Below are 23507 nucleotides of genomic sequence, written 5' to 3' on the forward strand. Positions count from 1 at the left end.
TAGGAAAACTGGCCTGGGTTAAATACATACATATAGCCTTAATGGCTATATGTGATGTATTTATTTGCCAAATAGGTATTTATATTGCTGCCCAGGGCGCCCCCAGCAGCGCCCTGCACCCTCCGTGACCGTGTCAGCGAGCCGTGTAGCAACAATGGCGCACAGCTGCAGTGCTGTGCGCTACCTCTCTGAAGACTGTGAAGTCTTCTGCCGCCTGTTTCCGGACCTCCGTTCCGCCGTCTTTCTTCAGCGTCTGTAAGGGGGATCGGCGGCGCGGCTCCGGGACGAACCCCAGGCTGACCTGTGTTCCGACTCCCTCTGGAGCTCAGTGTCCAGTAGCCTAAAACTTCAATCCTCCTGCACGCAGGTGAGTTGCAAGTCTCTCCCCTAAGTCCCTCGTTGCAGTGATCCTGTCGCCAGCAGGAATCACTGATTAGAAACCTAAAAAAAAACTTTACTAAACAGCTCCTTAAGAGAGCCATCCAGTTTGCACCCTTCTCGGACGGGCACAAAAACCTAACTGAGGCTTGGAGGAGGGTCATGGGGGGAGGAGCCAGTACACACCATGTGACCTAAAAAGCTTTTTAGATGTGCCCTGTCTCCTGCGGAGCCCGCTATTCCCCATGGTCCTGACGGAGTCCCCAGCATCCACTAGGACGTTAGAGAAAGCACATTGCAGTCTGAGTACATGGAATAGACTCTTCAGGAGAAGATAAACACTCACATGGACATGGTAATGCATACCTCCCAACATGACCCTCTCCAGGAGGGACAGAATGCTCTGCTCCTGGACTTCCCTCTTAATTTATGATTGCCATCACCTGTGGTGTAACACCTTTCTTATCCATTTACCTGTTCAAAACAGGTGCTGGCTATCACAAATTAAGAAAAAAGTCCAGAAGCAGAGAATTGTGTCCCTCCTGGAGAGGGTCATGTTGGGAGGTATGGTAATGTGAGATATACACACAAACACACACAGTAAAATGTCAGACAGTTTCCCCCAGAGTACCTTCAGAGAGTCACAGAGTATAAGGAGCCAGCCACACAGCGCCCCAGTAGGCAGTTATTATGATAAAAGCCCGGCGCTGACTAACTAACCTTAATAGGGTAGTTAGTAATGTTACCACACTCCCCCCTGTCTATAACACCCTGGTACAGCAGAGGTATAGCTGGAGTTATCTGGAGGGCAGCATCTTTCCTATGATCTGCAGGGAGAAAATGGCGCTGGTGAGTGATGGATCCTCTCTGAGAGGAAGCCCCGCCCCTTGCAATGGCGTGCGGCTTCCCGCACTAAGTTGTTTATACTGGCCTGAGGTGTTTGTTGCTAACAGCAGGGATTAGCCCGTTAGCCCAATGACCAGTTCAGGGTGAATTGCGCTGGCCTAGGACGCCCCTCAAGTGCCCACTCAGTGTGTTGCTGAGCCTGCCGGAGCGCAGCCTGTCAGAGCTGCGCTCCCACCCTTGTGCCGACATTCCCGCCGGTGACCTGGTAACTGGCCCGCCGGTGCTTTACTCACCACTCTTCTTTCTTCTGGCTCTGTTAGGGGGTGGCGGCCGTGCTGCGGGAGTGAGCAGTCACCTCGTGGGCTTGCGATCAGCACCCTCAGGAGCTCAGTGTCCTGTCAGCGGAGACAGAGAACCATTAACTGTCCTAAGAAGCAGGGAGGCTGTTGCCAGCAGCCTTCCTGTAACCTAACAAACTCAGAAAACAATAAAACAGGATTTTATAACCTACCGGTAAATCCTTTTCTCGTAGTCCGTAGTGGATGCTGGGGTCCACATTAGTACCTTGGGATATAGACGGGTCCACTGGAGCCTTCGGCACTTTAAAACTTTAATAGTGTGGGCTGGCTTCCCCCTCTATGCCCCTCCCACAGACTTCAGTTATAGAAACTGTGCCCGAGGAGACGGACAACCTCAAGAGAGGGATATTACTCAGATAGTGGTGAGATTCACACCAGCTCACACCAATTTATAAACATGCAACCAGCATGGAACACATAGAAATCATGCCAATATGCATGAACAAAATTTGCAGCAACATCTGCCATTACTTAACAAGTAACAACTGTGCAGGAGAAACTGGAGAACTGGGCGGGCGCCCAGCATCCTCTACGGACTACGAGAAAAGGATTTACCGGTAGGTTATAAAATCCTGTATTCTCTTACGTCCTAGATGATGCTGGGGTCCACATTAGTACCTTGGGGCTATACCAAAGCTCTGCTCAAGGGCGGGAGGTGCACAAGGTTCCTGCAAAACTGCTTGACCAAACTGTAGGTCATCAGAGGCCAAAGTATCAAACATGTAAAATTTTGCAAACGTGTTTGATCCTGACCAAGCAACTGCTCGGCATAACTGCATAGCCGAGACACCCTGAGCAGCCGTCCAGGAAGAACCCACCTTACGAGTAGAGTGGGCCTTTACCGAAGTCGGAACTGGCAATCCTGCCGTGGAATAAGCATACTGGATAGTACATCTGATCCAGCGCGCAATAGTCTGCTTTGAAGCAGGACACCCAATCTTGTTGGGATCGTATAGCACAAAAAAGTGCTTCAGACTTCCTGTGACGAGCAGTCCTCGCCACATAAATTTTCAAAGCCCTGACAGCGTCCAAGGATCTTGCGAAAGCTGAAGTGTCAGTAGCCACTGGCACCACAACAGGTTGGTTTATATGAAAAGCTGATACCACCTTTGGAAGAAATTGCTGACGAGTTCTGAGTTCAGCTCTATCCTCATGGAATATCAAGTAAGGACTCATATGAGACAACGCTCCCAATTCTGACACCCGCTTCATGGATGCCAGGGCCAACAGTGTGACTACCTTCCACGTGAGAAACTTTAGGTCCACTTTCCCTAAAGGTTTATACCAGTCCGATTGTAGGAACTGCAACACAATATTTAGATCCCATGGTGCAGTTGGAGGCACAAAAGGAGGTTGGATATGCAGAACCCCTTTCAGGAAAGTCTGAACCTCCGGGAGGACCGCCGTTTGTCTCTGGAAGAAAATGGACAAGGCCGAAATCTGAACCTTGATCGAGCCTAGGCGTAGGCCCACATCCACTCCTGCCTGTAGAAACAGGAGCAAACGCCCTAGTTCAAAATCCACCGTAGGAAATTTCTTGGATTCACACCAAGACACGTATCTCCTCCAAATTCGATGGTAGTGTTTTGACGTTACCCCCTTCCTAGCCTGGATGAGTGTTGGAATGACCTTAGAAGGAATGCCCTTTCGGGCTAAGATCTGTCGTTCAACCTCCATGCCGTCAAACATAGCCGCGGTAAGTCTTGATAAGCAAACAGCCCCTGCTGAAGCAGGTCTTCTCTGAGTGGAAGAGGCAGAGGATCTTCTAGGAGCAAGTCCAGAAGATCTGGGTACCAAGCCCTCCTTGGCCAGTCTGGAGCAATGAGAATTGCTTGAACTTTTGTTCTTTTTATCAACTTGAGAATTCTTGGGATTAGCGGAAGTGAAGGGAACACATACACTGATTAGAACACCCACGGAGTTATCAGTGCCACTACTTGTGGGTCTCTCGACCTGGAAAAATATCTCCGAAGTTTCTTGTTGAGACGAGATGCCATCATGTCTACCTGAGGAACTCCCCAAAGACTTGTTATCTCTGTGAATACCTCCTGATGGAGGCCTTATTCTCCTGGATGGAGATCGTGTCCGCTGAGGAAGTCTGCTTCCCAGTTGTCCACTCCTGGAATAAAAACTGCTGACAGAGCCCTTGCTTGTCTTTCCGCCCAGAGGAGTATCCTTGTCACCTCTGCCATTGCAGCTCTGCTTTTCGTTCCGCCTTGGCGGTTTATGTAAGACACTGTCGTCACGTTGTCCAACTGGACTAGAATGGCTTGATCCGTTAATAGATGAGCCCTTTGCAGAAGTCCGTTGTAAACTGCTCTGTTCCAGGATGTTTATGTGAAGAAGAACTTCCAGACTTGACCATCTTCCTTGGAAGTTTTCCCCTTGAGTGACCGCTCCCCAACCTCTTAGAGTTGCGTCCCTTGAGCAGGTGAGAAGTCTGCAGCCACCAGAGGTGCGAGATCCTGGCCTTCGGCGACAGGCGTATCCGCTGTTGTAGGTGAAGATGTGATCCGGACCATTTGTCCAGGAGATCCAGTTGGAAGGACCTGGCATGGAAACGTCCGAACTGTAGGGCTTCGTAAGCATCTTTCCCAGCAAGCGAATGCATTGATGGACCGATACTCGGTCTGGCTTCAAGATCTCTCGAACCATTGATTGAATCACCAACACTTTCTCCAACTGGAGAAACAATCTCTGTACTGTTGTGTCGAGAATCATTCCTAAGAATGCTAATCTCTGTGTTGGTTCCAACTGAGACTTTGGACGATTGAGAATCCAACCGTGGTCCTGGAGTATCTGCACTGTCAGTGTGATACTCTGTGGCAACTTTTCCCTGGAAGTTGACTTGATTAATAGATCGTCCAGATATGGGATAATATTCACTCCTTGCTTGCGCAGGAGAACCATCAACTCTGCCATCACCTTTGTGAATATCCTCGGTGATAGTGAACTGATAGTGACATTCCAGAACAGCAAATCTTAAGTAAGATTGATGAGGAGGCCAAATGGGGACATGCAGGTACGCGTCCTTGATGTCCAGAGACACCAGGAATTCCCCTTCCTCCAGGCTGGAGATCACTGCCCTTAGGGACTCCATCTTGAACTTGAATTCCTTTAAGAATTGTTTCAATGCCTTGAGATTTAAAACTGGTCTTACTGAGCCATCCGGCTTCGGTACCACAAATAGACTGGAGTAAAACCCTCTGCCTTGGCTATGGGACAGGAACAATTACCCTGTCTCAGACCAACTTCTGAATGGCCTCCAGAGTCTTTGACTTTTCTTCTGGAGAAACTGGTAAGGTTGACATGAAAAATCGGCACGGTGGGAGTTGCTGGAATTCCAGTCTGTACCCCTGGGACACAAGTTGTATTACCCAGGGATCTAAGCCTGATAGGGCCCACGTCTGACTGAAATTCTGTAAGCGTGCTCCCACCTGTAGGGGAGCCCCAGCGTCATGCTGAGGTTTTGGAGGAACCAGAAGTGGATTTCTATTCCTGGGAACGTGCTGCTGCTGTGGTTGGTCTCTTGGATCTTCCATGTCCTCCTCTGAAGTAGGATTGGCCACCCCTGCCCCTTTTGGCTTTTGGCCCAAACGGAATGCTTCGGAGGGGTGCTGTACGGTTTCCGTGGTGGAGTTGGTGCGGAGGGAAGAAATGTTGACTTACCCGCCATTGCTTTGGATATCCAGGTGTCCAGTGCCTCTCCGAATAGCGCCTCCCCAGTATAGGAAAGAGTCTCAATACTCTTCTTTGATTCTGTGTCCGAAGTCCACTGGCGAATCCAGAGACCTCTGCGTGCTGAGACAGACATAGCCAACATTCTTGCTGCTATAAGTCCTATGTCTTTCATGGCCTCTACCATGAAACCTGCAGAATCTTTAATGTGACCAAGGAGTAAAACCACATCAGCCCTATCCATAGTATCTAGTTCTTCTGATAAATTCTCAGACCATTTTACAATGGCACTAGACAGGGCCGGATTAACAATGGGGTGGATGGAGCTGCAGCTCCAGGCCCCCCACTGAAAATAGGCCCACAGGATCCAATGCAGTGCAACCAGTGTTGACAGGAAAAAAAAAATCCTGTCACCACCAGCGCAGCAACCGCCCTCACCCCCCAGATGCCCAACTGTACTGTAGCACCCGCTTGCCGAACTGTCTACACCCGGCGGCCCATTGCCTTTCTCATACTCTGCTCAGTCTGCTTCACGGCGCCACCCGAAGCTCCGCCCCCAATCCCGCCTAAGCTCCACCCCCAGACCAGTCAAAGTGAAGTCCTCATTACAACAGAAGCCCTGTCCCCAGGCCTCTCTAAGCTCCGCCCCAGGACCCGCAGAAGCTCCTCCCCCCGGACCAGTCAGAAGCTTTTTTCAACTGAAGCTCCGTACCCGGACCTTCCAAAGCTCCGCCCCTGGACTTTCTGAAGCTCCGCCCCTGGACCAGTCTCAAGCTTCATCCTCATAGATCAATGCAAGCATCGTTCTCTGGCTGGTCTGAAGTGTGTGATGCACAATGAAAAAGGGGAAAGACCTGTCCTGGGGGAGTAGGCCACTATCTGTGTGAAAAGCATGGTCGTGTATTTTGGAGCAGACGTGCAACACCTGGCGAGTCGCAGAACACATCAGGATCTCCCTCTCCCCATATTTCAGTAAGTGGTCTGTGTAAGTAAGTTGTCTGTCTGTGTGTGTGAGTAAGTAATGTCTGTCAGTAAGTGGTCTGTGTCAGTAAGTAGTGTGTGTGTCGGTAAGTAAAGTCTGTCAGTAAGTTGTCTGTGTGTGTCAGTATGTAATGTCTGTCGGTAAGTGGTCTGTGTCAGTATGTTGTGTATGTGTGTTGCTAAGTAATGTCTGTCGGTAAGTGGTCTGTGTCAGTATGTTGTGTATGTGTGTTGCTAAGTAATGTCTGTCGGTAAGTGGTCTGTGTCAGTATGTTGTCTGTGTTAGTGTGTGTGTCGGTAAGTAATGTTTGTCAGTAAGCGTCTGTGTCAGTATGTTGTCTGTGTGTCTGTCGGTAAGTGGTCTGTGTGTGTGTGTCGGTAAGTAATGTCTGTCAGTAAGTGGTCTGTGTGTGTGTGTCGATAAGTAATGTCTGTCAGTAAGTGGTCTGTGTGTGTGTGTTGGTAAGTAATGTCTGTCAGAAAGTGGTCTGTGTCAGTAAGTTGTGTGTGTGTCGGTAAGTAATGTCTGTCAGTAAGCGGTCAGTGTCAGTAAGTTGTGTGTGTGTGTGTGTGTGTCGGTAAGTGGTCTGTGTCAGTAAGTTGTGTGTGTGTCTGTAAGTAATGTCTGTCAGTAAGCGGTCTGTGTCAGTAAGTTGTCTGTGTCGGTAAATAATGTCTGTGTCGGTAAATAATGTCTGTCAGTAAGTGGTCTGTGTCAGTAAGTTGTCTATGTGTGTCGGTAAGTAATGTCTGTCATTAAGCGGTCTGTGTCAGTAAGTTGTCTGTGTGTGTCGGTAAGTAATGTCTGTCAGTAAGTGGTCTGTGTCACTAAGTTGTCTGTGTGTGTGTCAGTAAGTAATATCTGTCAGTAAGTGGTCTGTGTCCGTAAATTATCTGTCTGTGTGTCAGTAAGTAATGTCGGTCAGCAGGGCCGTAACTAGGTGTGTGCCATTGGTGCTTTGCCCACAGCGCAGATGCACTGAGGGTGCACCATCTGGCATCACACACCCCACCAATACAGCCGCTTTCTCACTACTTACTGCCGACTCAGCCTATCTCCCGCCTGCCGTCACCTATCTCCTACCTATCTCATCCTGCCTAATGTGTAAAAAAGGGGACTCTGCTGCGTAATGGGTAAAAAAAAAAAAGGGGGGGGGGTCTCAGTCTGCCTTATGTGTAAATTTGTCCATCGAGTTCAACCCATTTGGGGGCTCCTACGCTGTATTATTTTTAGGATTTTTTTTAAATTCTTATTATTTTTTACATTTTATTTTAGTGCGTGACCTACCACCATAACCCTGTATATCCTTATCCATTAGGAATTTATCTAACTCATTCTTAAAAGTATAGACTTGGGCCCTCATTCCGAGTTGTTCGCTCGCAAGCTGCTTTTAGCAGCTTTGCACACGCTAAGCCGCCGCCTACTGGGAGTGAATCTTAGCATAGTAAAATTGCGAACGAAAGATTAGCAGAATTGCGAATAGACACTTCTTAGCAGTTTCTGAGTAGCTCCAGACTTACTCTGCAACTGCGATCAGTTCAGTGCTTGTCGTTCCTGGTTTGACGTCACAAACACACCCAGCGTTCGCCCAGACACTCCCCTCGTTTCTTCAGCCACTCCCGCGTTTTTCCCAGAAACGGCAATGTTTTTTCGCACACACCCATAAAACGACCAGTTTCCGCCCAGAAACACCCACTTCCTGTCAATCACATTACGATCACCAGAACGAAGAAAAAACCTTGTAATGCCGTGAGTAAAATACCTAACTGCATAGCAAATTTACTTGGCGCAGTCGCACTGCGGACATTGCGCATGCGCATTAGCGACTAATCGCTCCGTTGCGAGAAAAAAATACAGAGCGAACAACTCGGAATGACCACCTTAGTCCGCCATTACTACTCTCTCAGGCAGGGAATTCCAAATTTGTATTGTCCTTACTGTGAAAAAACCTTTTCGCCTCAATGTGCGGAAACTCCTCTCCTCTAACCTAAGCGAGTGACCACGTGTCCTCTGTGCTGATCTTATAGAAAACAGGTCCCTCCCGAGCTCTGTGTATTGACCCCTTATATATTTGTAGATGTTGATCATGTCCCCTGTGTCAGTAAGTTATCTGTCTGTGTCAGTAAGTAATGTCTCTCAGTAAATGGTCTGTGTCCAGTAGCGGATCTTGCCACGGGCAAGCAGGACTTTTGCCCGGGGTGCCGCCTTCCGGAGGGCGCCGCACCATGGCAAGATCCGCTGCTGCTGTCAGTGCTGTGCCCCCCGCTGGCGCTGTCCTCCGCCGTGAAGAGAACAAGACGCCTAGCGTCTAGTTTCTCTTCGTGGAGAGGACCTTTACTGTGCGGTGAGCGATGACGTCATCGCGCACCGCACATTTCAGCCACGCCCCTATTGCCCACCCGGGGCGCTGCAAACCGTGGAACCGGCCCTGCCTGTGTCAGTAAGTTATCTGTGTGTGTCAGTAAATAATGTCTGTCTGTAAGTGATCTGTGTCCGTAAGTTATCTGTCTGTGTGTGTCAGTAAGTAATGTCTGTCAGTAAGTGGTCTGTGTCAGTAAGTTTATCTGCTGTGTGTGTGTTAGTAAGTTTGTCAGTGTTTATCAGTTAGTGGAATCTATGTTAGTATGTATCTGTCAGTAAAGGTGGTCCGTGTCAGAAATACTGGGTACACACTGGACGATATATCGGCCATTCAGTTGAACAGCCGATATATATCGTTTACTGATCGGCGAGTGTGTACCAGCAATATGTCTGTGAACGACGACATTCACAGACATATCTCGTCGGCCCTGCAGCACAGGGTGGAGGGGTGCATGCAGGTACTGTGACCATAAGGGATTGTGGTGTGGATACTGTAACCATTGGGGGTTGCAACGGGGAAGGGATTTTGTGAATGCTGTGACCATTAGCGAAGAAGAAAGGTGAAGTGGTGCGAGTACTGTGACCATTTGGGTGTGCCTGTGCTATGACTATAACTACGGGTGTAGATTCTCGATTTTGCCATACAAAAAATATACAGTTTCTAATTGTTAATTATTTAATGTGTCAAAAACATATGTTAAAATGGGTATCCGAGCTCTGGGTTGACACCACTTAGGTCAACACCCATTGGTCGACAGTGAATAGGTTGACACTAGAAATAGGTCAACATGAAAAAGGTTAACATGCAAAAAGGTCGACATGAGTTTTTCACATTTTTCCTTTTTCATACTTTACGATCCACGTGGACTACGATTGGGAACAGTAAGCATGATGAGCGAAGTGACCCATGCGAGGGGACGCGGTGCACTAATTGGGGTTCCCGGTCACTTTGCAAAGTAAACGACACCAAAAACACATATAAAAAAACTTGTGTCAACCTTTTTTCATGTCGCTCTTGTTCATGTCGACCTAATCGCAGTGTCGATCTATTTCTAGTGTCCACCTAGCCACTGTCAACCAATAGGTGTCGACCTATGTGTGTCAACCTAGACACTGTCGACCCTGGGTCCCGTACCCGTTAAAATGTATATAAAAATGTATTTAAACATTTTCCATTGTTCATCGCTGCTGACCAGGAATGCCTGATGCTTCCGGGTGTGCAGTCACATGATCAGACCTAGGCCTCGCTTTACTCAGAGGAACTTCACCCCCTGCAGCTGGGGGGAGACTGGGGATTCCTGCTAGTAAAGGTGCCTGTGGAGGTGGAGTAATAGGTCTTGGGAGTTCTGTATATAATATGGCATTCATTGCAATGGAGATCACTCTAATAATTGGTGTATTATATGGCAGTCACTGCAAAGCTCTGTGTATTATAATTTGGTCACTGTAACTATTTTCTTTATGTGGCAGTCACTGTGATGCAGTCTGTATTATATGATATTCACTGCAGTGCTCTCTTTGTCACATGGCAGTCTGTGTGATGCACTTTGTATTATATGGTGATCACTGCGATGCTCTATGTATCATATCACCGATTCTTTGTATTATATTGTGGTCACAAACATTTTCTTGTTATAGCTGCAATATTAAGTAGTTGAAGGTAGGCGCTAGCTATGTTCATCATGGAGATAGCCAGGCCCTTATGTAAACCACACCCACACCACATTGGTCACCCCCCCACATGACTAGTCATACCGCCACAGCGCTTGTCACACATCCTGCCAAGGCACAAAATAGGCCCTTCATAATTTTCAGCTCCAGGCCCATGTGGACCTTAATCTGGCACTGGCACTAGATACCCATGCACATGCTATATTGAGCCTAAGAATAGTACCTGAGGCCGTGTAAAGGGATTTGAGTGTAGTTTCAATTTTGCGGTTGGCTGGTTCTTTAAGTGATGCCGTACTGGGTACAGGTAAAGTAATCCTTTTTGATAGTCTGGACACCGAAGCGTCGACCATAGGCGGGGTTTCCCATTTTTCCTATCATCTGTAGGGAATGGATAAGCTACCAGAATTCTCTTTGGTATTTGGATTTTTTCCTCTGGATTTAAACAGAATTTTTCAAATAGAGTGTTAAGTTCCTCTGAAGGAGGAAAAGTAACTTTAGGTTTTTTATGCAGTTTAAAATAAGCTTTCTGTTCCTGTACTGGGGTACTGTCAGTCACTTCTAACACTTCTTTTATGGCTTGAATCATGTGTCTTGTACTTTTAGCCAGGGCAGCGTCAGCTATCCTGGTGTCATCTAAGCCCTCCCCCGTATTGGAGTCGGTATCCGTGTTGACTTGCATAATTTCAGCAAGTGAATGCTTTTTTGCTGGTTTGGTAGAAGTAGAGGGTTCTGCAAACAAAGCACTCTCTACAGACTCTCTCCAAACCTGTGTTTCTTTCCCAGTATGAGACATTTTGTGGGAAATTTGAGATATCATTCCCTTTATTCCCTTAAGCCTTATAGGCTCATCCTCTGAGGGAAGAGCTACCACATTGCAATCCTGAGTCCCTAAAATGGCGTCCTCTAAGGATTCCACCTCTGCTGCACCTGATTCTTGAGACATGATAATGTGCAAAATGACACGCACACAAAACACAGTCACACAGGGATATGTCAGGGACAGTATTCCTACCAAAATCGTGAGAGGAACAACAGAGTTCAGAGCCAGCCCCCACGCGCCCTTTTAAGTTTTGTATATGTAATTATATATGTAACCTCAGCGCAATATTAACCTAATAGGTTATGCTACTATGTACTTCCCCCTTCTATAACACCCCTGGTACCGCAGGAGTTAAGAGGAGGGCAGAGTCCTGTCAGCGTCCCGTTCCTAGGATCTGCAGGTAGAAAATGGCGCTGGTGAGTGCTGGATCATAGTGAGGAAGAAGCCCCGCCACCGTAATGGCGCGGCTCTCTCCCGCCGTTTTAGAGATTATACTGGCCTGAGGGATTTGTGCTGGACAGCGGGATCTAGCCCCTGTACAGCTTTTGTCGACCAGTGTAGGGAAATGCCGGTTCAGAGCGCTCCTCTGCGCTCTGCACCCTTAAGTGTCACTATGAACCCGCCGGAGCACAGCCTGTCACTGCTGCCGCCCTTATGCTGCCCTAAAGAAAATGCCAGCGTCCCGTTCTGAAGGTCCGCTGGCGGCATACTCACCACTCAGCAACTCTTCAGCATGTTAGGAGGTGGCGGCCGTGCTGCAGGAGTGAGCGTTCGCTATCTGGAGCTATGCGATCAGTACCCTCAGGAGCTAATGGTGTCCTGTCAGCGGAGCCAAGAGCCATTGAACTATGCAGGAAGTTGGATCTTGCTCCCCTCCTAATTCCCTCGAAGCAGCCTTCCTGTTTTGATTTAAAACCTTAGAATTATCATTTAGTGAAACCCTTGTGGGAGCTATACTAGCTGCGTCCGGCTCTCTCGGGCACAAATTCTAAACAGGGCTGTGGGAGGGGCATAGAGGGAGGAGCCAGCCCACACTATTAAACTTTTAAAGTGCCGAAGGCTTCAGTGGACCCGTCTATACCCCAAGGTACTAATGTGGACCCCTGCATCCTCTAGGACATAAGAGAAAACTAGAAAAACTCCTAAGAGCTCCCCTAGCTGTGACCGGCTCCTCCAGTCACATTTTCTAAACTGAGTCTGGTAGGAGGGGCATAGTGGGACGAGCCAGCCCACACTATTAAACTCTTAAAGTGCCCATGGCTCCTAGTGGACCCGTGTATACCTCATGGTACTAAAATGTACCCCAGCATCCTCTAGGAGGTAAGAGGGGAAAAAATAAGAATTTACTCACCGGTAATTCTATTTCTCGTAGTCTGTAGTGGATGCTGGGAACTCCGTAAGGACCATGGGGAATAGACGGGCTCCGAAGGAGACTGGGCACTCTAAAAGAAAGATTAGGTACTATCTGGTGTGCACTGGCTCCTCCCTCTATGCCCCTCCTCCAGACCTCAGTTAGGGAAACTGTGCCCGGAAGAGCTGACATTACTAGGAAAGGATTTGGAATCCAGGGTAAGACTCATACCAGCCACACCAATCACACCGTACAACTCGTGATAACTATACCCAGTTAACAGTATGAACAAAACTGAGCCTCATTCAAAAGATGGCTCATAACAATAACCCTTAAGTTAAGCAATAATTATACACATGTATTGCAGAAAGTCCACACTTGGGATGGGCGCCCAGCATCCACTACGGACTACGAGAAATAGAATTACCGGTGAGTAAATTCTTATTTTCTCTGACGTCCTAGTGGATGCTGGGAACTCCGTAAGGACCATGGGGATTATACCAAAGCTCCCAAACGGGTGGGAGAGTGCGGATGACTCTGCAGCACCGAATGAGCAAACTCAAGGTCCTCCTCAGCCAGGGTATCAAACTTGTAGAATTTTGCAAATGTGTTTGAACTCGACCAAGTAGCAGCTAGGCAAAGCTGTAAAGCCGAGACCCCTCGGGCAGCCGCCCAAGAAGAGCCCACCTTCCTTGTGGAATGGGCCTTTACTGATTTAGGATGCGGCAGTCCAGCCGCAGAATGTGCCAGCTGAATCGTGCTACAGATCCAGCGAGCAATAGTCTGCTTTGAAGCAGGAGCACCCAGCTTGTTGGGTGCATGCAGGATAAACAGCGAGTCAGTTTTTCTGACTCTAGCCGTCCTGGAAACATAAATTTTCAGGGCCCGGACTACGTCCAGCAACTTGGAATCCTCCAAGTCCCGAGTAGCCGCAGGCACCACAATAGGTTGGTTCAAATGAAACGCTGATACCACCTTTGGGAGAAATTGGGGACGAGTCCTCAATTCTGCCCTATCCATATGGAAAATCAGATATGGGCTTTTACATGACAAAGCCGCCAATTCTGACACACGCCTAGCCGAGGCCAAGGCCAACAGCATGACCACCTTCCACGTGAGATACTTTAACTCCACGGTCTTAAGTGGCTCAAACCAATGTGATTTCAGGAAATCCAACACAACGTTGAGATCCCAAGGTGCCACTGGAGGCACAAAAGGGGGCTGAATATGCAGCACTCCCTTAACAAACGTCTGAACTTCAGGCAGAGAAGCCAGTCCTTTTTGAAAGAAAATAGATAGGGCCGAAATCTGGACCTTTATGGACCCCAATTTAGGCCCATAGTCACCCCTGACTGTAGGAAGTGCAGAAATCGATCCAGCTGGAATTCCTCTGTTGGGGCCTTCCTGGCCTCACACCAAGCAACATATTTCCGCCATATGCGGTGATAATGTTTTGCTGTCACATCCTTCCTAGCTTTTATCAGCGTAGGAATCACTTCATCTGGAATGCCCTTTTCCGTTAGGATCCGGCGTTCAACCGCCATGCCGTCAAACGCAGCCGCGGTAAGTCTTGGAACAGACAGGGCCCCTGCTGTAGCAGGTCCTGTCGGAGAGGCAGAGGCCATGGGTCCTCTGAGATAATTTCTTGTAGTTCTGGGTACCAAGTTCTTCTTGGCCAATCCGGAACAATGAGTATAGTTCTTACTCCTCTCTTTCTTATTATCCTCAGTACCTTGGGTATGAGAGGAAGAGGAGGGTACACATAAACCGACTGGTACACCCACGGTGTCACTAGGGCGTCCACAGCTATCGCCTGAGGGTCCCTTGACCTGGCGCAATATCCTTTTAGCTTTTTGTTGAGGCGGGACGCCATCATGTCCACTTGTGGCCGTTCCCAACGATTTACAATCAGCGTGAAGACTTCTGGATGAAGTCCCCACTCTCCCGGGTGAGGTCGTGCCTGCTGAGGAAGTCTGCTTCCCAGTTGTCCACTCCCGGAATGAACACTGCTGACAGTGCTAGGACGTGATTTTTCCGCCCATCGAAGAATCCTTGTGGCTTCTGCCATCGCCATCCTGCTTCTTGTGCCGCCCTGGCGGTTTACATGGGCGACCGCCGTGATGTTGTCTGACTGAATCAGCACCGGTTGGTTTTGAAGCAGGGGCTCTGCTTGACTCAGGGCGTTGTAAATGGCCCTTAGTTCCAGTATATTTATGTGTAGGGAAGTCTCCTGACTTGACCACTGTCCTTGGAAGTTCCTTCCCTGAGTGACTGCCCCCCATCCTCGGAGGCTTGCATCCGTGGTCACCAGGACCCAGTCCTGTATGCCGAATCTGCGGCCCTCGAGAAGATGAGCACTCTGCAGCCACCACAGCAGAGACACCCTGGCCCTCGGGGACAGGGTGATCAACCAATGCATCTGAAGATGCGATCCGGACCATTTGTCTAACAGATCCCACTGAAAGATCCTTGCATGGAATCTGCCGAAGGGAATTGCTTCGTAAGAAGCCACCATCTTTCCCAGGACCCGCGTGCACTGATGCACCGACACCTGTTTTGGTTTCAGGAGGTCCCTGACCAGAGATGACAATTCCTGGGCCTTCTCCCCGGGGAGAAACACCTTCTTCTGTTCTGTGTCCAGAAGCATGCCCAAGAACAGCAGACGCGTCGCAGGAATCAGCTGCGACTTCGGGATATTCAGAATCCAGCCGTGCTGTTGCAACACTTCCCGAGATAGTGCTACGCTGACTAACAACTGCTCCTTGGACCTCGCCTTTATAAGGAGATCGTCCAAGTACGGGATAATTATAACTCCCTTCTTCCGAAGGAGTATCATCATTTCGGCCATTACCTTGGTAAATACTCTCGGTGCCGTGGACAGACCAAACGGCAACGTCTGGAATTGGTAATGACAGTCCTGTACCACAAACCTGAGGTACTCCTGGTGAGGTGGGTAAATGGGGACATGCAGGTAAGCATCCTTGATGTCCAGCGACACCATAAAATCCCCCTCTTCCAGGCTTGCAATAACCGCCCTGAGCGATTCCATTTTGAACTTGAACTTCCTTATATAAGTGTTCAAGGATTTTAAATTTAGAATGGGTCTCACCGAACCGTCTGGTTTCGGTACCACAAACATTGTGGAATAGTAACCCCGTCCCTGTTGAAGGAGGGGAACCTTGATTATCACCTGCTGGAGGTACAGCTTGTGAATAGCCGCCAGTACTACCTCCCTTTCCCTGGGAGCAGCTGGCAAGGCTGATTTGAGGTAACGGCGAGGGGGAGTCGCCTCGAACTCCAGCTTGTATCCCTGAGATACAACTTGTACAACCCAGAGATCCACCTGTGAGCGAACCCACTGGTTGCTGAAGTTCCGGAGACGCGCCCCCACCGCACCTGGCTCCACCTGTGGAGCCCCAGCGTCATGCGGTGGACTTAGTGGAAGCAGGGGAGGATTTTTGTTCCTGGGAACTGGCTGCCTGATGCAGCTTTTTTCGTCTACCCCTGCCTCTGGGCAGAAAGGTTGCGCCTCTGACCCGCTTGCCTTTCTGAGGCCGAAAGGACTGTACTTGATAATACGGTGCTTTCTTAGGCTGTGAGGGAACCTGAGGTAAAAAAGTCGACTTCCCAGCTGTTGCTGTGGATACGAGGTCCGAGAGACCGTCCCCAAACAATTCCTCACCCTTATAAGGCAAAACCTCCATGTGCCTTTTAGAATCAGCATCACCTGTCCACTGCCGAGTCCATAATACTCTCCTGGCAGAAATGGACATTGCATTAATTCTAGATGCCAGCCGGCAAATGTCCCTCTGTGCATCCCTCATATATAAGACGACGTCCTTTATATGCTCTATGGTTAGCAAAATAGTATCCCTGTCGAGGGTATCAATATTGTCTGACAGGGTATCAGACCATGCTGCTGCAGAACTACACATCCATGCTGAAGCAATAGCAGGTCTCAGTATAGTACCTGAGTGTGTATACACAGACTTCAGGATAGCCTCCTGCTTTCTATCTGCAGGCTCCTTTAGGGCGGCCGTATCCTGAGACGGCAGTGCCACCTTTTTTGATAAGCGTGTGAGCGCCTTGTCCACCCTAGGGGATGTTTCCCAACGTAACCTATCCGTTGGCGGGAAAGGGTACGCCATCAGTAACCTCTTAGAAATCACCAGTTTCTTATCAGGGGAACACCACGCTTCTTCACACAATTCATTTAACTCATCAGATGGGGGAAAAGTCACTGGTTGCTTTTTCTCCCCAAACATAATACCCTTTTTGGTGGTAACCGGGTTAATGTCAGAAATGTGCAATACATTTTTCATTGCAGTAATCATGCATCGGATGGCCCTTGTGGACTGTACATTTGTCTCATCCTCATCTACACTGGAGTCGGACTCCGTGTCGACATCTGTGTCTGCCATCTGAGCTAGCGGGCGTTTATGAGCCCCTGATGGCCTCTGAGATGCCTGGGCAGGCGCGGGCTTAGATCCGTGCTGTCCCAAGGCTGCTGCGTCATCAAACCTTTTATGTAAGGAGTTGACACTGTCGGTTAATACCTTCCACATATCCATCCACTCCGGTGTCGGCCCCGTCGGGGGCGACACCACACATATCGGCTCCTGCTCCGCCTCCACGTAACCCTCCTCATCAAACATGTAGACACAGCCGTACCGACACACCGCACACACACACAGGGAATGCTCTGACAGGACAGGACCCAACACAAAGTCCTTTGGGGAGACAGAGAGAGAGTATGCCAGCACACACCACAGCGCTATATAACACAGGGATTTACACTAAAAAGAGTGATTTTTCCCAATAGCTGCTTATTATCACAATTGCGCCTAAATTTATGTGCCCCCTCTCTCTTTTTTACCCTTGTTGTAATGGATACTGCAGGGGAGAGCCTGGGGAGCGTCCTTCCAGCGGAGCTGTGAAGAGAAAATGGCGCTGGTGTGCTGAGGAAGAAGGCCCCGCCCCCTCAGCGGCGGGCTTCTCCCGCATTTTGTATAATATTAATGGCGGGGTTTTTTGCACATATACAGTTTTATAAACTGTATTATGTGCATTTTGTGCCAAAAGGTAATCTAATTGCTGCCCAGGGCGCCCCCCCCCCCCCCCAGCGCCCTGCACCCAACAGTGACCGGAGTGTGTGGTGTGCTGTGGGAGCAATGGCGCACAGCTGCAGTGCTGTGCGCTACCTTAATGAAGACAGGAGTCTTCAGCCGTCGATTTCGTCGCTTCTTCTGTCTTCTGGCTCTGCAAGGGGGACGGCGGCGCGGCTCCGGGAACGGACGATCGAGGCCGGGCCCTGTGTTAGATCCCTCTGGAGCTAATGGTGTCCAGTAGCCTTAGAAGCACAAGCTAGCTGCAAGCAGGTAGGTTTGCTTCTCTCCCCTCAGTCCCTCGTAGCAGTGAGTCTGTTGCCAGCAGATCTCACTGAAAATAAAAAACCTAACAAATACTTTCTTTCTAGCAAGCTCAGGAGAGCCCACTAGGAGCACCCAGCTCTGGCCGGGCACAGATTCTAACTGAGGTCTGGAGGAGGGGCATAGAGGGAGGAGCCAGTGCACACCAGATAGTACCTAATCTTTCTTTTAGAGTGCCCAGTTTCCTTCGGAGCCCGTCTATTTCCCATGGTCCTTACGGAGTTCCCAGCATCCACTAGGACGTCAGAGAAAAAATCGTTTAGCATCGTGAACATTGGCATAGTGTGTGCGGCTCTGAATTAGGCTCCCGATCTCAGCCTGCCTCTTCTCTTAAATGGCTTACTCCATTAACCATCTCATTCACCTGTTTGTCACTTTCCCCCACTTACTAGGGATGGTCATTGCACGATAGTAATCAAACAGTGGCAGTGATGCCGTGATTACAGCATCCCTAGTGATAGCATGTACCCACTGCAAGGTAACCATCGAGCATGCACAAACGGTGCTGTGGACACCGCTCATGACTGTCCACAGCTGCACTGAAGATACGCTTCACCGGATGGCAATCCAGACCTGGAATGGATAAACTATTTCCATGGAGTTGGGAACATCTATGGCATACTTGCCGACTTCCTGGCTGCTCTCTCCGGGAGAGAGCAGCCAGATCGGCTCAGCATGGGGGGCGGGGCAGGGCTACGATGTGCAGAGAGGCGAGCAAAGGCGGAACAGGGGCGGGACAGAGATGGAACGGGCAGGATGGTAGTGGAACAAGGGTTGTGGCTATAGAATCGCGTCATCGACTGCCCCAACCATACACTTTACTCACTAAGTGGGCAGCCGGGCAGGGGGGGACTTTAAAAACCGGGAGACTTGGGGGGGAGGGAGGGCCTCCCGGCCATTCTGGGAGAGTGAGCAAGTATGATCTATGGTTGCTGCCCAAAGGCTTCCAATATTCATACCATCCATTTGCCTGTCAGTAAGTCCCATCACCTCTCACGCAGTGTTATACACCCCCATTAAAATATTTCTCTTCAGCTTCCTGTCTTATTCTCTCCATCTGTTTTAGGGGCCTATTAATCAAATAAGCTTGTAAAGACAGCGGGCCCCATTTATCAATAATTTGGGCACCTGACAGCAATGCATTTCCCATAGAAACCTATGTGGGCTGGGGGTACAGGGGGTTATTCAGGTTTGTTTGCAAACGAAAAAGCAGACTAATGGGCAAAACCATGCTGCACTGCAGGTGGGGCAGATGTAACATGTGCAGAGATATTTAGATTTGGGTGGGTTGTATTGTTCTTGTGCATGGTAAATTATGTCTGCTTTATTTTTACATCTACCCCACCTGCAGTGCAACATGGTTTTGCCCATTAGTCTGCTTTTTTTGGTTTGCTAACAAACCTGAATGCACTGTAGGTGGGGCAGATGTAACATGTGCAGAGAGATATGATTTGGGTGAGGTGTGTTCAAACTGAAATCTAAAATGCAGTGTAAAAATAAAGCAGCCAGTATCTACCCTGCACAGAAACAATATAACACACCCAAATCTAACTCTCTCTGCACATGTTACATCTGCCCCACCTGCAGTGCACATGGTTTTGCCCAATAACTTACTTTTTTGGTTTGCTAACAACTCTGAATAACCCCGTATAGCCCCTATTTTTATGCGGCAATAGAAATTACTTTACAGCCTATTAACGTGAAAAAAAAATATCTCAGGAGCAGCTGAGTGATGCTCGGGTGCTCATCGATGCTGACCACCAGGAGAAAGCACAGACTTACAGCACTGTCACCTTTCTGCACATGTGACCCAGCATACCCACGTCACACATGTGTATAAAAGTCAATAAACTATGTTTTATAAAAACTAAAAAAAAAATGACATGCAGTAAAAATAGAAAACAATATTATTTTAACATCATTTAAAACTAAATGCTTTATTTTAATAATAAAAACTTTTTTTTCTTGTCTACTGCATCTGCTATCCACCTTTCGGTATCCGGTCTACAGGTCGACAGTCAAAGGTCGACCACTAGTGGTCGACATGCAACATGCATTAAGTTGACATGATCATTAGGTCAACATGTAAAAGGTCGACAGTGATTATGGTCGACAGGTTCAAATGGTTGACATGACAACTTTTTCTTACTTTACTATCCATGTGGACTACAATTGGGAATAGCAACCTGAGCGAATTGAGCCATGCAAGGGGACGCAGTATACTAACTGGGGTCCCCTGTGGTATGACGGCGAAAAGACACAAAAGAAAAAAGTGTGGACTTTTTTGTGTCGATCATTTCACATGTCGACCTTTGAATGTGCTGATCTTTTGTACCTGTCGACCTTTTGTACCTGTCGACCATATCAACCTGATATACAGGTACCACTGTTGACCTTGGTAAATATGCAATAAATAAGACAGCCCCTGCAATGGCCACCACCAGCTGTGGGGCTGGATAAATATTCTGGTCTGTCCCTTCATTACAAATAATATATATATATATATATATATATATAGATAGATATATATATGGGGTAAAAAGCAAATGGAAATTTTAAAACTCGTATTGGCTTTTTTTTTAAATAGAGCCCTTAGTGCTAATTGCCTTTAATAACTAGGCTCTTTATTCAGTTTCACTCCTCACCTGTCTCCCTATGTCTCTCCATAACCTATCTCTCTATGCCTCTCCATAACCTGTCTTTCTACGTCTCTACATAAATTGCCTCTCTATAACTCTCCATAACCTGTCTCACGGGGTATATTTACTAAGGTGTGAGGTTTATTTTTTTTAAATGTAGATGTTGCCCATAGCAACCAATCAGATTCCATTTAACATTTATATAGCTGCTTCTAGAAGAAAATAGCTAGAATCTGATTGGTTGCTATGGACAACATCTACATTTCTAAAAAAAACTCACACCTTAGTAAATATACCCCTACGTATCTGCATAACCTGCCTCTCTATTGTATGTCTCTCCATAAAATGTATCTCTATGAATCTTCATAAACTGTCTCTCTATGGGGCCTATTTATCACCATCCGCATCCTCGGATGCGGATGTGGTGTGATAAAATCGCCCAAACTTGCACTGCGATAATTGATTACATCGCAGAGATGTATCAATTATCTCATGCAGGGACAGACACTCCGCAGCATCATCGGGGTATTTTTGTAAAAAATACCCCAATGTCCTGCTGCACATGCGCCGCCGTTGCCTGGTCAAACTGCCCCCAGCTGACCCCCCCTTCCCAGGATAATATACTTACCAGTCCGGGAAGCCGGTCCACGCTGCTCCTGCTGGGCTGCCAGGCGCCGGATCCTGTGTGCTGCGGTGACCCCCGGTGCTGTAAAGTGCACTGCCGCTTTGCAGCGTCACTTTACTGCACCGGGGTCACAGCGCAGCACATGGGGGACCAGGCAGCGCTCAGCAGAGCAGCGGACACCGGCTCCCTGGACAGGTGAGTATGTTTTGTTTTGTTTTTTACACTGTGATCAGATCATTATAAGTATGGGGAATTTGATGTGGATTACTAAAAAAAGGTGAATTATAGGGTTTGAAGCAGTTTTGCATGAAAACTGCTCCAAATGCCCTTTAATACATTGGAGTGATACTAAAATAATGTGAAAAAGGGTGTGAAAACACCCTTTTTCACATTATTTTAGTAAAAATAATGTTAATAAATGGGCCCCTATGTCTCTGCATAACCTTCCTCTCTACATCTCTCCATAACCTGCCTCTCTATAATCTGTCTCCTCTATAGATTGTAAGCTTGCGAGCAGGGCCTTCCTATGTCTATGTCTGTCTGTCTTTGCCCAGTTTTGTTCTATAACTGTTGTTCTAATCTGATCGCTTCTCGGCCTTTTGGCTAAGATCAAGTGTAGTATCTGTTCTTATCAGTTCACGCTGACTGACAGTGCTACCTTGTTTCTTGGACCGACAATTGTCCTTCTCAGGGCTAAGCTGCACCCGGGCCGAGAAGCCAGAAAAACCGAAACCGAGACTGCGAGGAGAAGATCGCTTGAAGAGGGAGAAGATTTGCATCGCCCCCCAGCTACAGCAGAGGGTTAGACTTGTTTGCTCTGCCCTCTGGAGAAGATACCCCCCTCCGCCAGCAAGACTGCGTGGAGAAAAGGGACTTCGCCGGAGAAGCTTTGCATCGCTCCCTAGCTGCACTGGAGGGTTAGACTTGCTGGCTCTGCCCTCTGAAGCAACCGACCGCCTCTCCTCCTCTCGACAGAAGCGCTGATCCTCTGCCCCGCCTCCTACGCCAAAGGGAACGTGAGTATGGCCACCGCTGCCCCAGCTGCTGCTGTTCCAGCTCCCGCTGCTCCAGCCTCTGCCTCCACTCCGGCCACCCTCGCCAGGAAGAGCCAGGCGAAGACGGCGAAGAAACCCGCCAAAGGCCCCACCGGATCGGCCGCATCCAGCGCCACCACCCCTGCAGCGACACCGCCAGCGGCGCCCACCCAGGTGAGCTCTATGGACAAACCGTCCCTGGAGCCCTGGATGAGGCATACCGTGGTGATGAAGCTGAAGGAGGTGGATGGACGGATGCCGGACATGACGGTTGAGACCTTTGGAAAGAAGATGATCCTTGACCAAGGCTTCTCAACCGCTGAAACCCTCAGCGTCCAGAGCTACTTGAAGGGGATCTTCTACATCACCTTCGCCTCCCTTGCCATCTGCAAGAGGTACTGGGAGGCAGTGAAAGCGGCGAGACCCGAATCCCCTTTCTCCCGCTTTGTGGGCAATTGCCCTATTCAAAGAGAGGAAAGGCGGGTGACGGTTTCAATGCGAAACTCACACACGCCCATCAAAGACATCGTCACATTTCTCAGCCGTTTCTGCACCGTCAAGAAAGACCCCACAAGGCTTCTGGACGGGAACAGCTTCTGGACTGGAAAATGGGCGGTGATCGTCGTCCTGCAGAAGGACACCTCGTGCTCAGAAGGAGTCAAGCACCTCCCACAGTGCTTCTCCCTGGGGGGATCCCAAGTACTTCTTCACTACGCCGACCAGCCACGCAACTGCAGGAAGTGTGGCGGGATGGGCCACGTGATGAAGGACTGCAAGTTCCCGGTCTGCAAGAATTGTCACATGGCCAGCCATGAGACAAAAGACTGCCCCACGAGGAAAACCTGCAACCTGTGCGTCAAGGTGGACCATGTCTACATGGACTGCCCGAGTAGGGCGAGAACCTACTCAGCGGTGGTGACCGGACGTGCTCTCCCTGCCCTGAAGCTGCTGCCCTCTGCTACGCAGAAGGAAAAGAAACCGCAGGAGGGTAAGAAACCTGCCAACCCCACCCCCCTCCCATACCACTCCCCTTCCCACCGCCACCAGCCCATCCTCTGTGACAGAGACTCCCATCCCTACCACTGTCACAACCCTTCCTGACCCCTCCTCCGACTCTCCTACCTAGCCCACTGTCTCTCCCAACCCAGCCCCCCCTGCCCTCTCTTCCCTGGAAGAGTACCCCCCTCTCCCGCCCACTGCAGGTACCGAGAAGATGAGGAATTGCAAGAGGAAGGGGCTCGACAGCCCATCTGCGGACCCTGAATCCTTCAAGAAACTGGCGGTCGAGCTGATCCCGCTGGAAGAAGAAATGGAGGCGTTGACGGAGGCAATCA

The 23507-nt window shown here is 49.0% G+C and overlaps 1 pseudogene; it reads left to right on the top strand.

Annotated features, from left to right (window-relative positions):
• Positions 1-21722: 21722 nt before the first annotated feature.
• On the top strand, positions 21723-21827 carry LOC134953697 (U2 spliceosomal RNA; annotated as a pseudogene).
• Positions 21828-23507: the final 1680 nt, after the last annotated feature.

This window comes from Pseudophryne corroboree, chromosome 8, assembly GCF_028390025.1.
Source record: "Pseudophryne corroboree isolate aPseCor3 chromosome 8, aPseCor3.hap2, whole genome shotgun sequence".
NCBI lineage: Eukaryota > Metazoa > Chordata > Amphibia > Anura > Myobatrachidae > Pseudophryne > Pseudophryne corroboree.